The sequence below is a fragment of the Camelus bactrianus genome, chromosome 3 (assembly GCF_048773025.1).
Source record: "Camelus bactrianus isolate YW-2024 breed Bactrian camel chromosome 3, ASM4877302v1, whole genome shotgun sequence".
NCBI lineage: Eukaryota > Metazoa > Chordata > Mammalia > Artiodactyla > Camelidae > Camelus > Camelus bactrianus.
In genome coordinates, this window is record NC_133541.1 from 14,929,443 (window position 1) to 14,956,163 (window position 26,721).

Consider the following 26,721-nt stretch of genomic DNA (forward strand, 5'->3'; position numbering starts at 1 on the left):
AAAATACAGCAAATTTTGTTCTGTCAGATAGCTTTGAAATAAAAATGAAAGTTAAGTAAAATAATGTAACAAATCTACTGCAAGCATATCAATGTACCTTTATTTTTAAATAAAGATTACCAGGAAAATAACTTGCCTGGAAAAAAATTTATGTTAAACAGTTATTATCACCTTTGATGATAGTCATAATCCAAAATTTAGGAAATCTAAAAACTTGTATAAGAAATTCTCAGGTGATTTCTTGAATGTGCATTTCTTAGGTTGTTTCGCTTGAGAATACTGTCCATATGACAAGTAGTTAATACTGATGAGTTAAGGGTAATGTAATTCTTTCTTTAAAAGGTCACTGTGAGTGTAGAAATATTATTTTAGAAATTAAACAGAGAAAGGTAACTCCATGCATCTATTCTGTCATTAACTACGAAGACTGGCTTCTGGAAGGGAATCCAGATAGAAATTTATTTTAGTACAGGTATGTATTTCCATATGGACTCAGACAACATAAATTGATTATTAAAAAGATATTTTAATAAAGGAAGTTATAATTATAGCAAATAAAGGGAGTGAGCCAATCATCATAGAATTTGATCAATTTTAAGTTAGGCATCTGGCATCCAGGTGATGCAGATTGTTCCTTTTAAAATGTAAAAGTGATGTCATTTTTAATGCACTAATTATCCTCCAGATGAAATCAAAGCACATTAACATACTATTCATCAAATGTCAACACACCCTATTCTCTTCTTGATATTCATCCCCTAACACCTTACTTGTAATCAATGCACTCTCCTCAGTGCCTTGAATGTACCTGTAAAGATCCTTCTAACTTTACCTGGAATTTCCTTCCACCTTTTCTTTATATTTGTACCAAACTCTTCAGAATGTTACTCAGAGGTCACTTTCATGCACCCATCTACCCAGCCACTTTTTAGCAACTATTAAGAACACTCTATGTGGAAGGGTCTAGGGGCTGTATTGTTGACAAAATGAGGTAAAGCCCTTACTTTCACAAACCTTACCTGCTAGTAGAGGTGGATGACAAAGATTAAATATATCAAGTGTTTTAAATTAACAAAAAATAAGATAAGATATTAGGAATGAAATGGGAGGCATTTCATACAACATAGTTGGGGAGGGGCCTCTCTGATGAGATGAGTTTTGTACAGCAAGCTGAGTGCTGTGTGAACAGATAACTGGACTTTTGGTGAGAGTGTTACTGAGTCCAAGCGAGCTGCAGGACAAGCTAATAAATCAAGACACAAGTTGCTGGGAAAGGAATAGCAGCTTTATTCAAAACCAGCAGATGGAGAAGATGGTGGGCTATTGTCCCAAAGAACTATCTTACCTAAGTTAGAATCCATGCTTCTTTTATACCAAAAGGGGAAGGGGGTGTAGCATGTTGTTGCAAACTTCTTGGTGCCAGAATTCTTTGTTATTGCGGGTGTCCACAGGGGTCTGGTCACAATAAACCTCCAACAAGACAAATGTTATTCTCTATTCTGCAACTTTTTATCTTTATATGGATGGAAAAATATTATACTTTTAAAGGTCAGAGCCTTGAGAATGGGCTATCATGTATATTTCAGGCTATAGGCAACATTATTCTACAAAGGTGCAGAGCCATCATGTCTAAGCACAGGCAACAGAGCACAAGGGTAAGAGATCTAATATGGAGTCGGGTTTGTTCCTCTCTGTTACAAGAGCATCAAAGCAGAAAGAGTAGCCAGTACTGAGCCCCTCAGAATAATCAGCACAGTTGAAAAGTAGGAAAGAAGTCAATGTGACTAGGGAGTGAGAAGTAGGAGAAGGAATGGGAGATCACACCAGATGGCCATGGTTAAGCCTCCCCATGATCACCCCAGCCTTCTCCAACTGCTGGCGCCTTTTCTCCTGTGCGCCCACAAAACCCTGCAACAGTCCAAACTCAGGCTTATACACCAAGTAATGGAATGGCTTGTCTTTGGGCCCCAGTTGGTGGTGTCTTCTGTAGGTCAAGCACTTGGCTTCTACCATACTCTCAAGTCTTTTAACTTTCATTTTATATTTCAGCTCTTGCCATGTTGGCCACACTCTTCATTTATTGAACACTTATGAGTAAGCAGAATTATCTGTAAGGCATCATTGTGAGTCATAAGAAGAAACAAGTAATTCAGATCATTTTCCTTAAGAATCTTTACAATTAGTATTTTTTTTCAATAAGATATTTAAAGAAAATCATGCTTAGTTTCATGTAGGTGATGCACATAAAATGCTGTGGGAGTTAATGCTGTGGGAGTTAAAAAAGGAGATCATTTCCTTTAGCTGACTTTCAAGGTGGTTGCAGGGAGAAGTGACAGCGTAGGGAGTGTGCTCAGGAAGTCTTATGTGTAGAAATGGCCTTTTTAAACTCTAAGCTTTTGATGTACAATTATTGCAGAGAAATGGTCAAATACCCTAAGTAGACTATAAAATCTTGGAAGTATGTAATGTATCATATTTTGTTCTTCCAACTATGAGCTGACAATATCTCTTATCATTACTGTATTATCTCCTAATTTAAAAATATTTTAAGACAAGGTTCATGTGTTCATATATTCCATTTTCTTACTTAAACTACATCAGCAATGCAAAATTTGATTTCCACTTTCAATGGCTTTGAAGTATGATAAAAAAATCTTAAGGTATTTGTGAAGCCAATCAGGAGCATGATTCTGTAGCCTTTTTTTTTCATATTTTAATGTTTTCTTACAGCTACCTAATTTATTAGTACTTTTACTGACTAAATTTGTAAATATTTACACAATATTAAAGTAGTTTTTAAAAAGAAGATACTCTTTTACACATAGATCATGAGTTTGCTACTATTTAGTTAATATGTAATGGCAATAAAAATTTTTATATGGCCAGGTTTTGTAAAAAGACACAACTGATTCTTGGTAAACATCTAACTCAGCTAGTGGGATAAAAAAAAAAACATAATTGTACCAGAAGGAAAATTACTTGTAGAGGATCCCAGTAAAGATTTGCTATAGAAGCTGGAAAGATCATCTAACACTTGGTTTAACTTAAGTAGGTAGGAAGAACTTCCTCTGAAATTGCTGTGCAATAAAAAAATTAACATTAACCTCTTCTGCCTCTGAAGATAAGAGGACATACCATATAATTGAAGAAAACACTTCCTGTACTGCTTCCTTTTATGTTATCTTGCCTACAGAAGCAAGATTACTGATACTAGAAAAACATTATTGTTGGCATCTGCTATGAGTAAGAGTTGTTGTCCTTTGTTTCTTATCTTAGAGTAATAGACATTTATAAGCAAAATTGTTATTTATTCTTCTTTCCAAGTTTCTCAAGATTATATGGTGACAAACTCCAATTTAAGAAATGTCCTAAACAGGTTTATTTAAAAAAACATCATGGAAAAAGTGGGAGGATTAAAATGAAAGTAATGTGAATCAATCTCAGTTTATCCACATGAAAGTTTATTCAACCTCTTTGAACTTCTATGAAAAATGGATAATAAAACTATTACTAGAGTGCTCATCAAGATTAAACATGGTATTATAGAAAATAAATGGTTCCAGTCATATGAGTTAAAAGACACTTGAAATGAGAAAAGCATTATTGATTTTTGAGAGTTCAAATGTAAAATGGATGCATGAGAGAAATGAAAAGTAATGTTGTCACTTTAAAGAGATTAAATGTCTCCCAGGTCAGCAAAATCTTACTGTAATACGATTTAATATATTTAATATATTGAGAAAGTCAAGGTTTTAATCTATCTACCGTATCTAAGGTAATATTTCTCATATGTAAGTAATGGATTAACCCTTTTTAAAAACTCAAAATAAGCAAAACAAGAGAAACAGTCAGAGGATATCCAGCATCAATGTTAAGAAAATTGTTAAGAATATTTAAATCTAGATTTGAAATAAACCGATTAGGATTATAGTTCATATAAAACAAACAAAATACCCCTCAAACCACACAATCAAATATATGAAAAAAGTAAGTGTGGAAGTGATATTCATACAAAGCTGTATTTAGTCCCTTTAAGATGGCATGGAATTAGTCTCTCCACATTCCTCTCCTCTAAGAATAAGTATAACCCCTAGAAATAATGCAAGAGAAAACTTAAAGAGAACTCTAAAAGGTAGAAAGAGGATGGCAAATTTTGGGGGGATCCCAAAACGTAAGGAAGAGCATAGTGGCAAGACATCTTAGAATCGTCCCTACATTCTGAAGGTTGGTACGGTCAATAGAAGAAGACAACTTAGGCCTCACATTTCTGACACCCCACCTAGCGACAAAATTTGGCCTGAGAAGACTCATCTGTCTGCTGGACTGAGTGGGTAGCCTGACAATGAAACCAGGCAGCCTCGCAGAATGAGCAAGGAGAATTGACTGAGCTCTTTGCTGAAAATGAGAAGCCATATTAAGCAGTTCCCCATCACACCTGAGACTCCCCTCTCACACCCTGTGACATCATGTAGCCAGAGCACTGGAAAGGGTGACCTGACTTTCACAAATGTCCAGTTCATAAAGAGCTCATTGCCCTCCACTGTCCAGGAACATGAAGTCAGGGGAGTATTCTGCCACAAGAAGCATCTGCTAAGGAAGCACTTGTTTGTGAGTTGGAGACTCTTATTGCCAAATGTGGACATTTGGCAATAGTTGGTCTGGCTTGGAAGCACTCCCTCCACTGTCTCAAGCAGTATGAACGAAGAGCATCAGCAGGAGGTCAACCAACCAGACCAAAATAATAACATGGAGGCTCTAAAAATTGACTGTCATTATCACAACAGCTCACAAAAGTGGGCCATGGCCTTCATGATAAAACTTAATAGGTGAATGCCTGCTAAAATAAAAAAAAAAAAAAAGAAAGAAAATAAATAGGGCCCAAACGTTTCAAATAACAGTCAAAATATCCAGGATATAATTGAAAACCACCCATCATGCCAAAAACTAGGAAAATCACAGCTTGAATTAAAACTGACAATCAACTGCTGCTAACACTGGGGTGAATCAGATACTGGAATTATCTCAGAGATATTAAAGCAGCCATCATAGAAATGATTTAACAGGCAGCTATAAATTCTCCTGAAGCAAATACAAAACAAACCAGAAACTCCAGAAAAGAAATAGAGCTTATAAAAAATGGAATTATAGAACAGAAAAACACAATGACAGATTTTTTTCTTTTCAAATAACAATAAACTTAGCCTCAGGAACCTACTGGCCAATAAAAGAGACCCAATATTTGTATCACTGGAGTCCCAGGCAGAACTTGGACATCCCAGCCTTCAAAACTGTGAAAAACAAATGTTTATTATTTAAGCCACTTAGCTTACAGCACATTTTTATAGACAAATACCCAGAGCAACTGCTGAAAAAACTCTACAAAGAGATTCACTCAAAAACATTTTAACTAAATCAAGAAGTCCTAAAAAACTTCACATGAAAGCAAGAAAAAAAAAAAGAACCCAGAGAAATGGAAGCGGAGGAAAGAAATAAAAAACAAGTGATAACATAGCATTCTTAAGCCCAAACATAGCAATAATTACTTTAAATGTAAATGGTGTAAATATATTACTTGATGAGCAGAGATTGTCACAGTGGATTTAAAAAAATAAAACATGGCTCAAGTATATGCAGTTTACAAGAAACTCACTTTAAATTCAATGACATGAATAGCCTGAAAGTACACATTAATTTCCAAAAACAGCAAGAGTATATTGATTTCAATTAAAGTGATAAAACTAATAAAATTAAACTTAGCAGTTTTAAAAATAAATTAATGGTATTATTTAGGAAAACAAATTTGCTTTTAGTGCCCCTTCCTTAAAGTCAAATGCACTATATAGGTATTTTGAATTTTCATGTTATAAATCATCATACTAAATATCTATAGGATAAACTAAAGAAGCAACCCAAGAGATAATTGAAGAGTTGGGGGAGGGTATAGCTCAAGTGGTAGAATGCATGCTTAGCATGCAGTAGGTGCTGGGTTCAATCCCCAGTACCTCCATCAGAAATAAATAAGTAAATCGAATTACCGCCCCACCAATAAAAACCCAGATAACTGAAGAGCCCCTAACCACATAAACGGAGTAGCCATTATTCAGTTCTGACACATTGTTGCCATGTGGGAACAGGAACTAATTTTGACAAGTAGTTTGCATTTTTCAAGATCTGCCAGAGATCTAGATTTTTCTTGAAATTTCCTGTATTTAAATGTATACAACTAATCAATACTCACTGTTTTAATCTCCTGTAAGTTAAACTAGACAGCTGGGGACATTTTTAACCCATGGGCTACAGGTCTGCCATTTCTGTTCTAATTGAATTGCTGTCAATTAGTCTTGAAGTTGGTCTTTGATAATATTACTGGCTTTATTGAATAAGTCCACCTGTCTTTAATTCTCATTATCTTCAAACAATTAAAATTATACTACATGCCAAGAATATAAGGAAGATGCAAATATTAAAATGTTTAATATCATTGTCTAGATGAAAAAGACTCAATATATGTGTTTTTGTGATATGCATCTATTTACGTGGCTAGATTAGTATAAAATTGAGAATGTAAACTTAAATATATCCATAATGATTCTGCATATTCTAGAAATATATTCATCTATGGCTCTTGGAGAAAATTTACTTTGAAATATTTAGACACCTAAGCAAAGACTGCCAGTCAGATTTGTCATAATATTTAAGCAGAAACACAAAAAATCAAGTTTGTTTGTTTTTTTAAAGTGCAGATGATTCTTTATATGAGTTAAGTGAATCAGTGTCTTTTTAAGATCATGTTTAACATACATTTAAATCTCTTATTTTAATTCCATGCTAATAACTCACCACTGGTTGGGATTTGGATTCCTGAATGTTCTTTCTTAAAGAATACATAACTCAGGCCCATCCTAAGGTGTGCTCTGCCTGCCATAGTCATTGTTATCATTGTAGATAATGTAGGGTTAGACACTAACTCATTATAAAATTCTCAGTTCATTTTAAGTGTTTATCTGTTCCATTAAAAAATATCCAGCCCAAATTATAATAATCCCAGCCACCCTTTTGCATCTTTCCACTTCTTAAAGCCCTTATATTATGGTTTGAAAGTAAAGATGTAAACTATATCCACTCTTGGAATATTCACTAGAAACTTTAGCATGATACTAACTCAATCTTAAAAAATTCAATGTCTTTCAGACTTGTGTGGGAAAAAATATTTATATATATTGTTACTTAAACTGTCAATCGGCTTTCATTAAAATGTAAGCAAATATTAAGCATTTAAAACAAAAGAAATATAGCAAATTAATAAAATGATGAGTGCGATCAAAGTTAGTTTTGAACTTTGGATTCACCATTTACCATCTATTAATGTACATATTACACTTACCCTCTTCAAAAATGTAGCTACTTCAGCTGTAAAACAGGGATAGTGAGAATGTACCACCCCTAGGTGACTTAAGAGAGGGCAGAAGGTAATGAGAAAATGAGAAAAAACAGGTGATTCATTTACACTATAGTTTATATACTTACGTGTTTATATTGCATTTTAATTTTATTTACACATTCAAGTGATAATAACATACTTTGAACTTTATACTGATTAAGTATGGATTTTTTTTTATTCTTAATTTAAATTCTCAGGTAGTAAATATATTAACATTTAAGAAAGGGAAACCAATGATTAGACAGGTTGCAAAAGGGAAAAAATTTACAGACAAATTCATATGTAATCAGTATACAGTTTCAGTAAGTATAAGTACATACTTTTGAAATTTGAAAGACTTGATAAGAATTCATTATTTTGGTGAAAAAAATCTGTATTCCTTTAACATCACAATTTTCAGATAAGATATATTTGGTTTTGATCATATATTGATCATCTTGAAAGACAAAAAATTGTCTAAAGCACTTAGAAAAGAATCTTTTCTTAAGGTAATAAACAATGCCAAGTTGAGTATTAGTTAATAATATATATTAATGAAGATTTTGAATGACATTGCCTCATTCTGCAAATCCAGGTTGCAAAAGAATTGCAAATTCAGTTCAATATAATTTGTATTTTTTTTTTTGTATATTTTTCTTAATATGACTTTGTATTTGCTATGCTAGGAAAGCCCAAGTTATTGTTTTAGGTTATAAATTGGAAAATCCTCAGTCATCTTTATTTTATTTAGATATCAAGGAGCACACATTGAATTGCCCTGGTATAGGTCAGGAAGTACACAATCTAAAAACAATAGGTATGAATGTGTTTGAACTAAATGAAACCAAAATAAAGCTTCAACATTTTATATCTGATCTGAGAACCCTTGTAAAATGTTTACCTTCAAAAATAAACTTTAGCTGTAACAACAGGTAGTCTCCTAGAAAAGATGTAGTAGTCCCACTGTACCTTTTAATAATCTGAATATACCTGGAGCATAGAGTTTAGCTGGGAGCAATAGTCTTCAATGTGATCTTAAAATACACAGCATTGTTTCACAAAATTGATTGGCGTTTGAATCATCACTATAAGTAAATGGGTAAACAAACTGAAAGTTAAGGCTAGAAAAGGAAAGGTTAGTAGGCTCTACATGATTATACTATTTTCTAACACAAGAGACTTTGTACTCCAGGAGAGATTACATGGCACCCTTCTGACGATCAGTCTTTATTCTGGGTCCCTGCAGAGGGCCAGCCAAGACTTTTCTCAAGGCTGTGTTGCAGTGCATGGTTCCTTCCACTGAAACCTCCTTTCATCTCTCCAAGCACAGGTTTCAGATCTGTGCTCTAGTCTGAAAATCAAGTCTGAATTCTGTGCCAATCCACCTCCCTCCTTCTATTAATGTCTACCAGTATTTCCCCCGGCAAAAACAGTGGCATGTCTAATTAGATTTTAGACCCTGCTTATCAGAGGAATGAAACTGATTCAAAAAAATCACTCAGTAGAAAATTATTGAGTGGAAGAATGAAGGGATAAAATACTTTGGACTTTAACTTCACATTATTTAGTTTATCTAAAATAGTCTTTACTGCCATGTTATAATGTTACTATTTTGGGGGACTACCGCCATCATATTTTAGTTTATTTACTCAAGCGGTTAGACTGTCTCTTTTGAGTCAAAGGAAAGCACCAAATTCCATTACGTTTGAATAGATATTCCAGTACACATAATTATTTGGAGGCTAGTTAAATTGGGTGCAAAACAATTCAGGACCAAATTACAGTACTAAAAGGATTCTTCCCATTACTATAAATATATAATCATTATTCCACTTTTCTTTCAAGTTGATTGGCTCTCCTGGGGTTAGTGAGAGAAATTTACATTTTTGTCTTTTATGTTAATCTCTGAAGGTAAACTCTACAAAGGCTATTAGAAAATGAAAAAAATCTCCTGATTAATCGTTTCTGGTGTTGAACAATTAGCAGAAACCAATCATTTGCATTTTAATAACATTGTAACCATCTGTTAAATGAATGCATTAATCTTGATTAGCTTGGTTCCAGACACTTGCAGTTGGGGTTTACTGATGTGTTCACTGATAAAGAGATTTTTTTAAGTCTTATATAGCTTTAATTTCCACAGTGAAAAGTAACTGAAGAGAATAATATAAACCTAACTAATGTGCTGATGGAGCGTAGAAAAGAAAAATAGAAAATACTGTTGAAGAGACAAGAAATTTGGATATAAATAAATAAGCTAATTCAAACTAGAGAAGGCAAAGATTTCTTTTTTTATGTTTTATGTTACATAAACCTTAATATAAATCATCATACACTGCTTGGCCAACTGTTAATGACATGATAACATTTTCTTTTTTTTTCAACAAAAAGTATGAAATGTACATTTGTAGCCAATGTATTGCCCAAAAGATCTGTGAGAAGAAAAGTAAAATTATTCAATTAATAGAGAATTACTCTACTAGATCATTAAAATGGAGATTAAAGAAGATGTTTAATTAGGTCACATCGTACAAATTTCATTCTTTTCAAATGGTCTCTTTGTGGTTTTAACAGTCCTCATTTTCTTTCTGCAGCTCTACTCAGATGAGCTATTTGTGACCTCTGAATCATACTCAGTCATTAGAGATATGCACGCTTATAATTGCATGTAAATTCGCTTTTTAAAAAATTGAAAACTTTTCTCTATTTCCAAACAATAACAACAAAATCACCCCATGGGTAACATCATGTGTAATAGGGAACATATTGAATAATCTCAGTAGATGGATAAAAGTAAGGATTCCTAGTCTTACTTGTAGTGAAAATGTTACTCAAGATCTTGGCTCTTATATTAAGGAAAGAAAAAATATAATGTGTTTTAAAAGTCAGAATCAAAGAATTACATCACTCTCTGTTTGCAGATGACGTTGTTTATGTAGAAAATTTAAGAACTCTGGTGCTTAAGCGTTCTAAGCACTAGAACTAACAATGGATATGATTGATGTTATTGGCTATGAGGTTAACATATGACCAGAAATAGGTGGTCATTGACTTTGGACCTTTTCCTCACACTATACACACAAAAAATCTCCAAAAATGTATAGATATGAATATTAAAGCTAAAATCATAAAGACATCAGAAGCAATCAAGGGAGAATATCTTTGGGATTGGGGAGTGAGGAAATAATTTTTAGAGAAAAAACAGAATCAATAACCTTAAATTAAAATTTAATAATTTAACTTAATCAGCATTAATAAAATATTCATCAAGCCACATTGTTAAAAAATGAATTAGCAAGTCACAGACTAGGAGAAAATTTTAAACAAAGAATGTGACAAAGACTGATATTGTGGTATACAAAGAACTTTACAATTCAATAACAGAAAACAACAAACTCAATAAAACTGCTTAAGTATCTAAACAGACACTACATAAAAATTAACACATTAATAGCCAAAGCACAAGAAAATAGCTCAATATCACCAGTTATCAAGGGTGTGCAATTTAAATCCACAATTTGATACAACTACACGCCCACTAAGACATCTAAAATGAAAGCACAGACAACATCAAATGTTGGTGAAGATGCAGAACAGTTGAAACACTTATACATTATTGCTAGGGGTGTAAAATCATTCACACAGTGAAGAAATGTCTGGAAGCTTTTCATAAGATTAAATCTACACCTTCTGAGCAACTTTATTCCTCAAAATTATCAAAGATAAATGAAAATGTGCTCACTAAATGGCTTGCGTAGAATGACCATTGCACGTTTTGTTCCTAAGAGCGAAAAGCTGGAAACACCTTAAAGTTCCATCAGTAGGAATAAATATTCCTACTGCAAAATATTCAGTATAGTCTTAACATGTAATGCTACTCAGCAGGAATAAACATAGAATGAACTACTGATATTTGCAGCAACCTGAATGACTCAAAAGTATTTTACTGAGTAAAGAGACTGACACAAAAATTATAAACTCTTTGGTTCCATTTATATTACACTATGTGTAATATAACTATATTACATTACATTTATATGAATTCTAGGATAGACATAACAAATCTGTAATGCAAAAATAATCAGAATAGTAGCTCTTTCTTGGGAATGCATACGGGAATTGACTAGAAACAACATGACAGAGAATTCTGAGGGACTAGGAATGTTCTATACATCGCTAAAAGTTTGAATTCCACAGGTGTATGAATTTATCACATCCCAGAGAATGTACACTTTTGATATGAACATTTCATTTTTGTAAAGTTTACATAAAATGTCAAAATTCCTGAAGCAAATATCGAGTTATTTTTAATGATCAACATGTTGAGATATTTACAGAGGAATTTAGTGATATCTTCAATTTACTTTGAAATACATTTGCATAAAACCAGTGGATGTTTAAATAGGTAGATGGAGAAATAAATGGGCAGATATGAGTAAAACATGTAAAGTATAATATTTCTTTATGAAACTAAGAGGTGGTAATACAGAAGTTTGTATAAACCTCTTTCAACTTTGATTGGAAAATGTTTATAATATTGGAGAAGAGTGTTGTAAGCTGTTTGTATAGGCAGTCCTCACTTTGTACAGCTCTGAAATACGTAGATTTCAGCTACTGTGATTTACCTAACAGCAATTCCTCAACAATATAATTTGAATTTCAGTTGCCACAGTATATACGCTGAGTAGTTGCATAAAGTACAAGCATCACTGCTAGCTCTTTAGTCCACACATCCCTATGTAAATAACAGATGTCCATAATGATCAATGAGCCATCGCTTCACTTCTTAGTGATTGGTCACCTTATAAGATGCATCTTAGTGCATCTTATTTAGTTTACGCACAGACAGCAAAGTGTGCGGTTGTGTTGCTAATTTGTCTCTCAGTGATAAACCCATGCGACCATTGTAAAAAGTACATAATTGAAAGAGGAAATTGTCCAACAAAGATGAAAGTACTGCAAAGAAATACTAAGTGATAAATCTGGAAATAAAATTCTAATAGAATGTCAATAGAGTTATAGAAGATATAGCTGGCCATGGGGATGTTGGCACTGACATGTTTGAGGAACTCTAGATATGCAGCCAGAGAAACAGCAAAGACAAAATTATTGATATATATACACATATACATACACACATACACATACACACGCACACGCACACGCACACGCACACACACACACACACACACACACAGACACACACAGGAGGAAAGTGATTATAAGGAAAAGAAAGATGAAGATGTCCCAGCAGGAGGGAGTCAGAAAACAAGCTTACGTTACAGGAATGCTCAGAGGTATTTCACAACGTTTGAAGCACAAAGGAGGAAATGTTTGAAGCTAATTCAAACACTGCAAGTATCATAACATCATTCATATGGTGAGAAGGCTGGAACTCTTCAAACTAGTCAATACATTTTTCACAAAGAATTGAAACACACTAATAGTGTTTCTAATGTTTTCAATTACAGGGTACTAACTACACCTTTTATGATTCTTTCATGTCTCGATATGTTTATCAGCAACACTAAAATATATTTTAATGTTTAGACAAACATGTTTAAAAATCACAGAACAATTGGATTTTTCCTTGGTTACCAAGATTGCATTGCACAGCTTCTACAGATCAGTAGTAATCCTTATAGTGTGAACAAAAAATACTGCAAACATACCAGTAAAGAAAGAATGCTGAAACCATCAAGTCATCTGCGGCTGCCACCACCCCCCAGTGGTGAAGACATCATCAATTCCTCTCCTCCACTTCCTGGCAAGGTTATTACAAGATATTGAACATAGTTCCCTGTGCTAACATTTGTAAACCTCACACTCCCAAATTTATCCCCTCCCACACCCTTTCCCCCATAGAATGGATCAATGAAGATTCTCAGAGAAAAACCCAGGAAAATCCTCATGCTGGACAGTGGGTTGTGTACTTCTCTTACATTCTTTGTGCGATGACTTTATTAAAGTCCTTTCAAAAAAACAGAAATAAACCTCATTGTAGCAAGTTTTAAGTGACAAATGAAACCATCCTAAGTTTTGCAAAAGGTTCACTGTACTTGGGTCCCAAAAGTGGTAGGGGTACTTCTCCATTCTTGTGGAAAATATTAATTCTGATGTCTAGTGACCTGGGATTTCTCCTAACCAAATCAACTGTGGAAGAGTGACCTTGTGAAAATCATGTAATTCCTCTCATTCCTGTTTCTTCGTAGTGAAATATTGAGAATAGATTTTTGGTCTTATTCTGAGATTTAGTTGTAATACCAGTATTTTATTTATTTCCTTTTTTTTAAATGTGGGGATTCCTTTTATATTTTAATAGATAATAGATATTTAGTGGTTTGAGGCATTGCATATGTCTTCTTGGTTCCTTTTCACGATGCTTTATATTTTCTTGCTACTCTTTATTCCTCCTATGGAAACTCCAAATTAAGACATAAGCAACCATTAATCGTTTGAGACCAATTTTACTCCAAATGCTCTTTGGTTTAACCAGCACAGAAGAAAGGGACCCTGACCTAAACAAGATTTTTAATTATATATATTTATTTATTTATGTATTCCATTGTTTGTCTATTTACTGTTTTTAACTAATTGACTTCTTTCAGTTGATGAATGACCCCAAATAGGCAAACAAACCACAAAGGCTGGATGTTTTGGAGGCAAGATCTAATTCTTTTTCTTTTCCATAGATACCAGGTAGCAATGTTTTCTTTCAAAAATTTCACAATAATACTATGAGTTAGTCACTGTAATCCCTACAAAAGAGAAAATTCAAATTTAATGATATTAATGTATTACCTTTCAGGTTCACACAGCTAATAGGTTGTCAAGAGACGCTATAGATCATATATATAATTCTATTATATATAGAATAATATGTTAGTCTTCTAAGGATTCATATGTTGCTGTAAATAGTCTTGCTTTAGAACTGAAAGACACAGTGCCATTAAATCTATCAAGATAAAGACATTTTAGTGAGAGAGAGTTTAACGTCTCCTGGAGAAGGTGTTCCACTGCATCAAATCTATGTGAATGTACCACCAGAATGAATATAAACGTACACACACTTTGTAATATGTCATCTAGAACTGTACTGCATTCTGTTTGTTCCCTGAGCCTTTTGAAGAGACATCACCACCACAAGTGATGGTGCAGGAATCTTTGTCCATCGTGGAATGTTGAAGTGGGATCATCTGGCACTTGTATAATATTAACATAATACATAGGGCTAAAATTCTGTTTGAGATTATGATAGAAATGAAAATATAAAACAGGTGACAGACTCTATATGCAAATTATTCTCTGAGAATTTTTTTTTTCTTTTAAGAAAAAGAAAATCCATTTAACCTAGGTTACTGTCAGACAGCGTGTGGGTATCAGAGGTAACTCTGAGCCAATCAAGGAAGCCAGAGTGGAAGAGATTTTCATTTAATGAAATAATCATCTCAAGTATGACGGAGTAGATTGGTCAGTAAGTCATTCAGCCATCAAGAGAAAAGGGTACTTAGAAGACAGGTGAAAAAGAGATAGGTCCTACTCAAAGGCTCTTTTCTCTCCACAAATCAACACCCTCTCCTCCCATTTACTTATAATAGTTCAGAGAAGAAGGGTTAGTTTGCTAAGCTAGTTTCTGATCTGATGAAGGGAATTTGAGAGGGCATAATAAAAGCTCTACATCACATTCGTAAATCGATGCTGGCATACTAGAGGTGCAACAAGCTGTTAGGAAGGCCCTCTGAGAATTAAACCTGCTAAAGCTATGACAGAAGTCCAGAGCAGCCCTTGGAAAAGACTTACTGTCTAAAAGAATTCATTGCCTGCCTGTGTGCGATCATTCAGATCCTCAGAGAGAATCCATGTCCATTCTGCTAACATTGGCACTCTGGAAATAGGAGTCCTCAAATGAGAAATCTGGGTAATTAGTGGCACTCATTTTGTTTTATAATGATGAATAAATAGTTGCCTTTTAAATTTTTGAAACTACTTATAAGTGTTTAATTTGGTAAATGTAATTATTATGTATAGTTTTTCTAGAAAATAGTTAAAATATATACCAATAAACCATTGCCACAAACAAGATAGTGAACATTTCTTCCCCACCCCCGATTTTCCTCATGCCCACGTATGATCCCTGCTTCCTGTCTCCCTCTGCCTCGCTCATCCTTAAGCAACCGTCAGTCTGATGTCTGTCACCAAAGTTTAGTTTGCATATCTGAAATGTTATGTAAGTGGAGTCATAAGAGTATACTCTCTCTTTTGTCTGATTTCTTTCACTCAGCATAATTGTAAGGAAATTCATCCATGTTGCAATGTGTATCAATAGATCATTGATTTTTATTGCTAATAAAAGAGATTCCATTGTCTGGATATTACACATTTTGTTTATTAACTCTTCTGTTGATCAACATTTGGATCGTTTCCACTCTTTGGCTATTACAGATGAAGCTACTATGAATATTCACATGAAAGTCTTTGTAACAATAGATACAAAAGGTCTCCCAAGGCAATAAACTTAGGCAATTGTAGGGCCCCCTTGTTTACTCCCCTCCTCTCAGGGATCATTATTCTTCATTTCTTGATGGCTAGATTTTGAAAACCACTTTTAAAATACATTTTATTGTTGTTTCATCAAATAGAAGGGTAAATCTGGTCCCTTTTCCTCCTTTTTTTTTTCTGAAATAAAGATCCCCAAAGTTTTCCTGTTTTTCAAGTGATACATGTTTCAATGACACAGATAACAAGACATTGTTTTTGCCACGAAGATCACACAAGTGGTCTTCGTGGAGATTCTTCTATTGGCTTTTGTCATAAACTCTAACAGTGTCATATCCTGCCACAGACACCACAGTTGCAGTAGCATCTCCCTGTTGTACACAACAAAAAGCAGTGTGCTTGCCCTTCAGCCTGGCCCTGCTGCACAGTGCTTTCCTCTGTGTCTCATTCAAAGCGACAGCCTTCTTTGTCACGCGGTAATTGATTTGGAACTACATTCCCAGATCTGTGGTAAGGTGCTGCCACTACCTGAAGAAACCTAACAAGAAATCTCTTCTTTCTTAGTGGAGGAAAATTTAATATGCAGTAAATGATTTGGATTTTATTTGGAGGGAAGTTTTCAGCATTCCCAAATAATTCATTCCCCAAAACCTTGTCGATCTCCTTCTAAATCTTCTTAGTTTTTAATCTTTCAATCTCTGAAGCACGTATAGCTCTTTAAGACCCTTAATATATGTACTTCTTGATCATTTGGTCCAAACAACACAATATAATAAAAATAGTGGACACTATGTTATTCTGTGGGCTGAACATATGGTCCAGTTCCTTTTGAACTAAATTTCTACAAAGGTGAAGGAGTTAATGTAGTTCTGAGGCAAGAATGTAGCTGTATAGTGCTGTCTATCTCATATGACTTTGAACTGCTTCTAATCATTCTTTCTCTTTGGGAAGGAAAAGGTGATGATTGTACACCACATATCTCAGTCCATGTTGACTGGCAGAAGAGCTTCAAGTGGGACTTCCTCTTGGTTGAGTTTATATGATGCCCAGTCATCTTCCAGGTCCATTTGGTTTGTAGGCGCCAAAAGAGTGAATTAAATGGGGATGCAGTGGAAGACACGATCACTGAATCATGTGGGTCTTTAAGGTAAGTTACGTAGAGAGTCATTTCCATTAGATGTGATATTGTTTTGAGTCTCTTCTCTTGAACAATAACCTGGGTGATTTCAGAGACTTCTACTTGGCCTTCCCCATTATATTAGCTCCTTGTTCATAGGCCAAGAAAAATCACAGGGTGGTTCTGCCAAGGATAAAATAAAATGTGTCTGTCTCAATTATGAGCTCGGAGACTAGGGAAATGACTACTGAGTTGTTCCATAGACCTATTGACTCACCATAAACCAGACCAGACATGGTTCTGTATTTGTTACTAGATCAATATGTTATCTCTCTGTGGTAGGCAGGAAAAAAACACCCTAAAAATGTTTGTGTCCTAAGAACTAGACTCTGGACATATGTTGTCATATAGTAATAGGGAATTAAGGGGAAGATGAAATTAAGGTCGCTAATCAGCTGGAGATGGGACAATTATTTTGAATTATCTGGGGTGACCCAGTGCAATTATAGAAATCCTTAAAAATGGAAAAAAGAGACAGAGGAAATATGTTGACATTTTGGAATCAAAGCCAAAGAAGTATGTGTGTGAATTCAGTCATGTGTTGCTGGCTTGAAGTTGGAAGAAAAGGGTTATGAGCCACAGAATGTGGGTAGGTGGGTGGCTTCTAGAGGATGGAAAGGCAAAAAAAAAAAAAAAAAAAAAATTCTCCCCTAAAGCCTTCGGAAAGGAGCACAAACTTGGCAATAACCTGGGTGAGAACAGTGAGGCCTATTTCAAATATCTAACTTCTAGAACTATAAGATAATAAGTGTGTTCTACTGTAAGCCCCCAAGATTGCAATAATGTGTTACAGCAGCCGTAGAAAACTAACATCCCCCTTTAATAGGAGACCATGGTGATATTTCATTTCTTGTGTAGTAATGTCAGCTTTAACCCTCTATCCACATTTCTCAGAATAGCTGAGTTTTTACATTTCCCCAGTTGGCAGATACTCTTGTAAAGGCTGTATTTCACTTTAGGAAAGAATAAGTTGGACCATTACCATATTCATTGGTATGGCATTGTAGCATCCTTTCTTCTGGAGAGTTGGACATCCTTTAGTCACAGGGTTCTGAGTCTGGAAACTGCGTTAAATGATAATAATAATAATAAAACTAGACAAGTTATTGAGATGGTTTTTAACTGAATAAGCTGCATTCAACCTTCTGAACCATACACCCTTGCTTTCTTCCTATATGTGAAACACTTCTTTTGTTGAATATGCATCACCCTTGCCCTAGGCTTGCGGGATTTTTTTTAACCATCCTTAAAACTCATTGCGGGTCAGACACCCCCTTGGTGCCAATCAGATGTTGCTACTCATTAAAATAATTTTGCTCATCTTACTTCTGATTAAGAGTCACCACCTTCTGACCTCTATGATTTGAGAGATCTATTTCCTCATTGTTACCAGGGAATCCCAGTCTGCAGCAACATCTCATCCCTTCAGCCATCACTAAATAGAGCCACTAATGAGCTTGTCTGTGATGCTGGGGCTCCTTTCAGCTGCGTTTCACTAAACATTGTGGTAAATGTGTTGTCTTCCAGGTCCTGCTACAGAACATAGTTGAGTGATGGAGTTCCTTGTCTTATATGTCATTCCACTTTCTTTGAACACGTCTTCCACTCTGTGCCATTTTGACACTTCTATCTCACTTAGTGTGGATCATCACGTCTTTCAAGCTTTTGAAAGTCATCCTGCAGCATATTTGCACTGGCTTCTGAGACTCTGTTATAATATTAGCTTCTGGATCACAGAGGAGTGCTTTCATACAGTTAACCTCTCCTTTACCCAGTTTTATATCCTGCCATCTCCCTTTGTTCTGGCCAGCTTGGAATCCAGCCCTATGCAAACTCCATTAGATACTGTCAATCAGTGTTAACTAGGTCCTTGGTCCCTTTGTGGCATCGTTCCTTTGCTCCTGTTGTGATCTAGCATTTCCATGACAGGGTTATGTTATGATTTTACCTTAGTTAATGGCCTGATGGCCAGGAGAAGAGGTGAAGTCAAAGGGATGCAAGAGGGAAGCCCTTTACTTTTATAAGAAGGAGTGGACCACATTTGCAGGCCCAGAAGAAGCAAGAAATACTGGGTTTTAATACATTCAAGTGCAGAGCCGAGATGTTCCCAGCCCAAACTTCAGAATCACATGTCACATTAGGAACTTGACATTTTCATAGTTGACTTGCTTGCTTTGATGACTCAACCTTCTGCTAAGTTCTGTTAACCCTATATTTTGCCCTGGACTTGATTCTCACATTTTTTTCTGCCCTGAGAGTATAAGAGATGAGAGTTACATTATAAGCTGCCAAGGAGCCCCCTGGCTTTCACATTCTGCTTCCTGGTTTTGATTAATCGCACTGAGCCTCCCACTGTTTCCCTGCAAGGCTTTCACAGCTCCCAGCTCGTCAAAATATGAATCTTCAGTCTTTGCAGTGAGCATCTCTCACACGTGAACAAATGCTTGAGATGTCACACCCATCGGGTGGTCTCTCCGCTTCCCGCCATGCGATGCACCAGCAGCAGAAGTTTTCACAGTTGCCCTGCAGCAGCTTTGTGGCCACACTGCAGCGTGATTCGGGCTGAGATCCTGTTCTGCCTTCAACTGGCGGTGGGGCTCTCACAGTGCATCTGCTGGCAGGGGCTGCAGCTCCAAAGTCACATTTTAGGGTCTCCTTCCTAGGACCGCACCTGACTCCAAATCTCTGAGGTTTGGTTTCCTGAGAAAAGATTCTGAGGGAAAGATCTGCATGCAGGTCCAGTTAGTTCAATCCTCTCTGAATTAACACATGCAAGGAAGAGAAGCAGGGGGACTCAAGATGGGGCAGAGGGAGAATTTTGACTGTGATGCAATGACAGCAGGATCTTCAGCCGGCTGCTAACACGTAGAGCTCTGAGCTACATCTCACGGAGACCTCTTAGTTGAGCGCCTGTGGCTGGTCCTCCGTGTTCCCATATCAGTCAGTCATTGGTATGTGCTGTCCTGGGGAAGGTTTTGTAACCTTGGGTGAGGGAGCTCCCGTGAGTTTGGAAACAGCAGCAACAATTGGGTCTATGGTGTCAGGAGCTGACGACCCTGACAGCCAGGCCACAAGGGTTTCCACCTTGGAAGGGAGGTCCGAAATGTGCCCACAGTGCCACTGCAGGTGTCAGTGGTGCCCTTCTCTGACTCCTGCAGCAGATACAAACCTTGTTTTTATTGTCAGTACACTGTAATATTCAGTTTCTAAGAGTGATGATGGATATGCCTGTGCTACTCAACAGTATGACTGTTAAATCAATTTGAGATCCACTGCAGTTTGACCTCATTCTACATTTTTATCACTGTCCTTCAGTATTACTCTTATATAACAAGCATTATCCTCCAGCCACACTGGCTACATCTAATTTTCCCTTCACTGTCCCCCAGCTTCTGTTTCTACTGCAGTTATCTCTCTGGAGTCACCGTATTCCTTATGTTTAGATATGTTTAAGACACTTAACTATAGTTTACAGCAAAGGCACTGACCTTCTATCTTATTTCTGAACAATAAACACTTGAATTATTAAGTCACTGAGGTGATCAGCTACAGAGTGGGGTAAAAAACAACTCAACCAAGTACAATATTTTTGAAATAAAAACAATTGATCATAATTCATATTGGGAGATGTTGAATATTCCAGTGGCTCATTCTGTCTAAGAGGCAGGAAGATAATAGATTAAACCAGGCAGGAAACATTTGTGTGGTCAGTTTGTTTTCCAAGCTGTATAAGTGATAGTGGTAGCCTGGGTTTGGGATGTTGGGGTGTTTAATTACATTTGTAAGAGACAGTTAGTCATGGCATGTAGGACAGCAAGGATAATATAAACCTCACTACGTATTTTCACAGAGTGAATTGTACATAAGGATTTGTACAGAACTGGAGATGTGGAGGTACACAGAGAGGTCACTTAGGTAACCCAGAAATGATAACCCAGAGGCTACAGGGCAGCCTCTGTTCCTAGGACTGAGGCCACAAAGGGATGATTTGGTATTAATTAGAATTTAGAAGCTCAGCAGAGGTTTCTCATGGAAGTTGGATTCAGATCTCTCAGAAAGCAGAGAAATTCACTGGCTTATCAGACACAGTGAGGCTGGTTTGGAGAGTGCTGTTGGGGAAGCTGCCCTTGCTGTGGCGCACCTGCCAGGGACTGCAGGAATACACAAAGTCAGGTGCCATTTCGCTCGTCCTGTCCTCCAGGATTCTTGGATGCCACCTATTAGCCAAGGCTGGCCAGTAGTCATCTGGTAAAGAGAGTTGTAATTCGCAGAGTCGCGGCCCCAGTGTCACAAAGCAGGGTATAAAGGGACAACTTTGGAGCAGTAGAAGCTAGTTTATAATCGGCCCAGTGCTGCAGGAGCTCAGATCTGGTAAAGTGCACACACGTGCTCTCTAACAGTCAAGGCAGAGCTCAGATGGACACCGTCATTAGTCTGGCCACGCTACCGAATTGTGAACACAAGAATAAATTGAGCTTCTTTTCTCTTGTAAGGCTATTCTCTTACATTTCACTTCATGTCAGGCTTCTCTAAGAACTTTCAGGATAGATCACTTTACTATCAGTTCTGCTATAAATCAAATATGGCTTCCTGACTCCCAAGAGGTTAATTTTAGTGTCCCTACTCCCCTTTCAATGTATAGATGTTGTCATGAGTGCTTTGTATCTTTGACATAAGTTCCACTCTTTACCTAGTACTGATTTGTGAAACAAATTCTTTACTATTTGAGCAGGTATTGTTTAACAGCTACAAAGATTAATGTCCAATATATATTCAACTTACGCAAAATGTAAGATTTGTATGAATGCACATAACTCTTATTGAGAGAGAGAGAAGGATTCAGAGAGATCGATAGAGAGGGAGAAACTGAGAGACAGAGACAGAAACAGAGACAGAGACTGAGACACAGAGAGAAAGAGAGTGAGATTAAGCAGAAAGACAAAATATTCAGGGAGATGTAGGCAAACTTCCATGAAAATGACACTTGATGTGAAATGTGAGCATGAATAAGAGTCAAACTAGTTCAGGGAAGGGGACAAATAATAATACTCTAGGAGAGAGCATGATGGAAGTTCCCAGGACAGCAGAGATGGGAGTGAACCTGGTATGTTTAAGTCACTAAAAAAAGTTGTGCGTTAAATAATATTGAATAAGAGCATTAAAGGGAAAAATAGTAGGAGCTTTGAAATGGATCAAAATATCTTTGAATATCTTTAGAGAAAAATAAAGCATTTCCAAGCATGGTCCTTGTGGTTATTCTGATTCCACAGAACCTTTGAGTCTTTCCTTGTCTTTGATATCTTTTTCAGTTTTTAAAATTGAGAGTAACCAATTCATTGCTGCTGAGAGAATGCAAATTGTTTCACTGAAACACAATTGATTAGCTATTGGCACCTTATGCATATTGACACTTTTTCCGTCTTTGTATCTATCTGTACATCCATTCAGCATCCCTAATGTTTATATGTGTGTCTGCCTTTGGATTCTTCTTATTTTTACAAGAATAATGATTTTTTTAAAAAAAAATCTTTACTTTGGAACATACATTTTTATTTTAAAAACTTCATTTCCTTTCACTTTAGAAATAAATGCTTCTTTTGTATAAATGTAAAACACACATGCACGTAAATAACTGATGAATCTTCCTCTCAGGATTTGAAGGAGTTCCAAAGAGTTACATAGTTCCAAATAGCTGATAGACGACACATCATTTCTTTAAGACAGACTCCAATATTTTTGCACTTCAATGTCTATGTAACACAGAAAACTCGTTCAATTTAATTTTTAATTGCAGGCTGTGATATTTCTTGGTGGTGTTTTTCAGAATATTCAAGAGTGGTTTTCCATTGCTACACCTTTCACCAATTTTTAAATTTTTTTTTTTTTTTGGCTATGTATCTAGTAAGCATCCCCCTAAAGAAGTAAAAGACTAATGGTCTACTTCAATTTTCTTTGTGATGTATCTGTCATAGAAAAAATGGCACAAAGCAAATCCAATTTTCTCACTGGTTCTATAAGTGCTGATTTTGCTTGGACTAAACCAATGCTTATTCTTTTGCATCAGAAAATTGTTATCCAAGTGTATTAAAAAAGAAAATTTTAGGTTCGGTGCAATCTTAGCTAGGGAGAGAGATGTATATCACAATGGGATAGTGATGCCTCATCCAAGCTATTATGTGTGTCTCAACATCAAGTTATAACTGTCTTTATAAATAACACACAAAATCATTAAGGCTAATTAATACAGGTGAAATTTTCTGAGATCACACTTTTGCCACTTCAGGTTGTAAGTTAAGGTAAAAGAAATATGAATTTTTATAAGGCAGCGTTTGCAAAATAAATACTTTAAGAAATAAAAAGTTACAGGCTACATGACTTTTTTTTTCCTGCAGATATCTTAATCATCCTAAATTTACAGGTTGGTAATTCATATTTTGAGAAAAACCATCTCTTATAGTCAAGGTACTATCTATCTCCAAGTCAAGATAGCTCTATATAGAGGATATTTACCATATGGAAATAATTTCTTAGTGATAATGTGTAATATTAATTTGCACATAGACATTAAAAGCAAATTACACTAATCACATTTTAAGACTCTACATATTTCTGTGAACTTGGAATAGGTTTTTCTATCAATGATTTTATAATGATTTGCTATCATTAAATATTTAAAAAAGCAAAGTATTTTGTGTTTAGATTTTGTGCAACCTACCTAGACATATAATATAAAACTATATATATTATATTTTCTTTATTAAACTGTACTTGGTCTGCCCTTATGAAATTTAACACTTCCTCCAACTTCAGTCAGCTGTGAACAGCTGCGTATGACAAGCAGTGGGTGTACAGGCTTTGGATGATGAGATGAGAGAGAATAAGAAGGTGGTCATAGCGCAACTTTGTGAGGAAGAACAATGCATTTAATTTGCAAAGCGCAAGTTATTTGCTTTGAGTGAGTAGATCTGGGTTGTGTGTTTGCATGAATTAACATATTGACAGAAGTATATTTTTATAATGCTTTTTTATATTATTTTAAATAAGTTTTGGATAATAGAAAACCTTGAAAAATACACAATATATGCAATTGTTAATATTTTGTATGGGAAACAGCACAAGTTTTGGATCCAGACAGACTTTATAAAACAGACTTAAAACACTCACATAATAGGTGGTTTTACAAATGCAAGAAGATATTTAAAGAAATAGTCATGAAAACGAATATATGTATGCTCCTATATGACTGAAGCATTGTGCTGTACACCAGAAATTGACAGAACATTGTGAACCGACTATACTTCAGTAAAAATATATAAATGAGGGAAAAAAAGAAATAGTCATCATTGCCATATATTGTATAACCAATATGAATTATATTATTATAATTGTTGAAGCCAAATATGGGAAAAGCCTTAATACTGAATGTCTCATGTTAGATCTTATTTTAATTTGTTTTCACCAAATTGAAATGATCCAACTATATCAAAATGTGACTTAAAATACTACCTATATAATACTTCTGTTAAGCATATGTAGACAAAATATTAAGAAATACAACGATCCCTAATTGAGAGAATAGGTTCTTTGATAGACTTAAGGCACATAGTAACTCATTAGTGTATTTAAATGTTAAGCATTAGATATTTGTTATTTACCATTAAAATTGAAAAGAAAAATATGTTAATACTATATAGAGACAGATAAGTTAAAATAATCTACCTATCCATAAATAAGCATAATGCAATATTATTAATTGGGCAGATATAAGGCATAGAGAAGTTTTAAAAATTAATAAAATAAACGCAGTTTCCGTAGTTACACAGAATCATTTCATTTCCTAGTAAATTTCTTTCAATGCATTTTTTTGCTTAATTCAGCTTATTCAGTATACAAAGAACATGCTATATTTCAGAATAATTTATTAGTACTTTTCTGCATGAATGAAAAATAAAATTAATAAATGTAATGTTTATTGTAGAACTACTTTATTTACCAGGCTAGATCATTAAACGATCTTAACCCTGAGGGAAAGAGGAGAGAGAAGATAATATATAAACAAAAATGAACATGAAATGATTTAACTTACTAGAAAAAAAAAACAGTGACTTTTAAGAAATAAAATTTCAAATATATAAACATTTCAAATTAGTAGAATTTATCATGCCAAACAGATAAAACAATTCTAATAGTAATTATCCAAAAAAAAAGCTGGTAAAAACATGTTTCCCATCCTAATAGAAACTCTACATTAGTACATAATATAAAGTTATGCATTCACTTAATTTATATACCTTAAAGAATGGGCTGCTGGTTGATCAATCTTTGTTCCCTTTAAAATCTCAGATATGTTTTATTACTCAGATCTTGAATAAGCTTTAGAATTTTCTTTTCTAAAATGTTCAAGTAGCTTTTTATTTGTTGATGGAAATGTTTATATTTTCAAATCAAAACTAATCACTCATTGTGACTCCAATCATCCAAATATACAGCATGATTTGTTTTACTTCTGTTTTTCTTGCAATGTTTTTCTTTAGGATGAAACTAGTAAGTCACTGACATTATGATATCAGATACATAATAAATCACACATCTAATAATAAATCACACATATCTAAGAGGTCTGATTGGTTCTCACAATAGTATACTTATCAGATCCTACTGTGAATAATTTCTTCTTATACAGGCATACCTCATTTTATTTTGCTTCACTTTATACACTTTGCAAATACTGCGTATTTTACAAATTTAAGGTTTGTGGCCGCCCTGTGTCTAGTAAGCCTATTCATGTCATTTTCCCAAATATATTATTTTTTAATAAAGGTATGTAAATTGTTTTTTCAGACATAATGCTGTCTTACACCTAATAGACTACAGTATAGTGTAAACATAACCTTTTTTTTTAACATTTTTTATTGATTTATAATAATTGTACAATGTTGTTAAACATAACTTTTATACGCATTGGGAAACCAAAAAAAAAATTAGTGTGACTTGCTTAATATTTTTGTTGTTTTATTTTTTTAACAATATAACATTTTTTTATTGATTTATAATCATTTTATAATGTGTCAAATTCCAGTGTAGAGCGCAATTTTTCAGTTATACATGAACATATGTATATTCATTGTCACATTTTTTTCTCTGTGAGCTACCATAGGAGCTTGTGTATATTTCCCTGTGCTATTTGTGTGACTTGCTTTATCACGATGTTCCTTTGGTTTTGGTGGTCTGGAAATGAACGCGTAATATCTGCAAGGCATTCCTGTTATTTCTAAATACACAAATTGTCTAAAAGCTTTAATTAAAGCTTCTACATATTGATGATACAGTTATCCCTTTCACCAGGACCACACTTAACGCTGAGAAAAATGACAGCTTGCACTAATGTGGTGTCGGGAATTCCTAATAGTGAATGATAACATGTATAGCAACAGAGAGATTGATAAATGTCATCCTGCGGCTGCTTTAGCAGCATCCCTGGTCCGGCCTTGGGGAGTCTAGTAAGTAGGGTTAGGACTCAGCCTCCTGCTGTGCCCCTCCCAACTGGACTTTTCTGTCTGCCCGAAGCTTCTCCAGGCTGAGCAGCGGACTGTACTCATGAGGAGTGAAAGCCAGAGCTAAGGCTTTG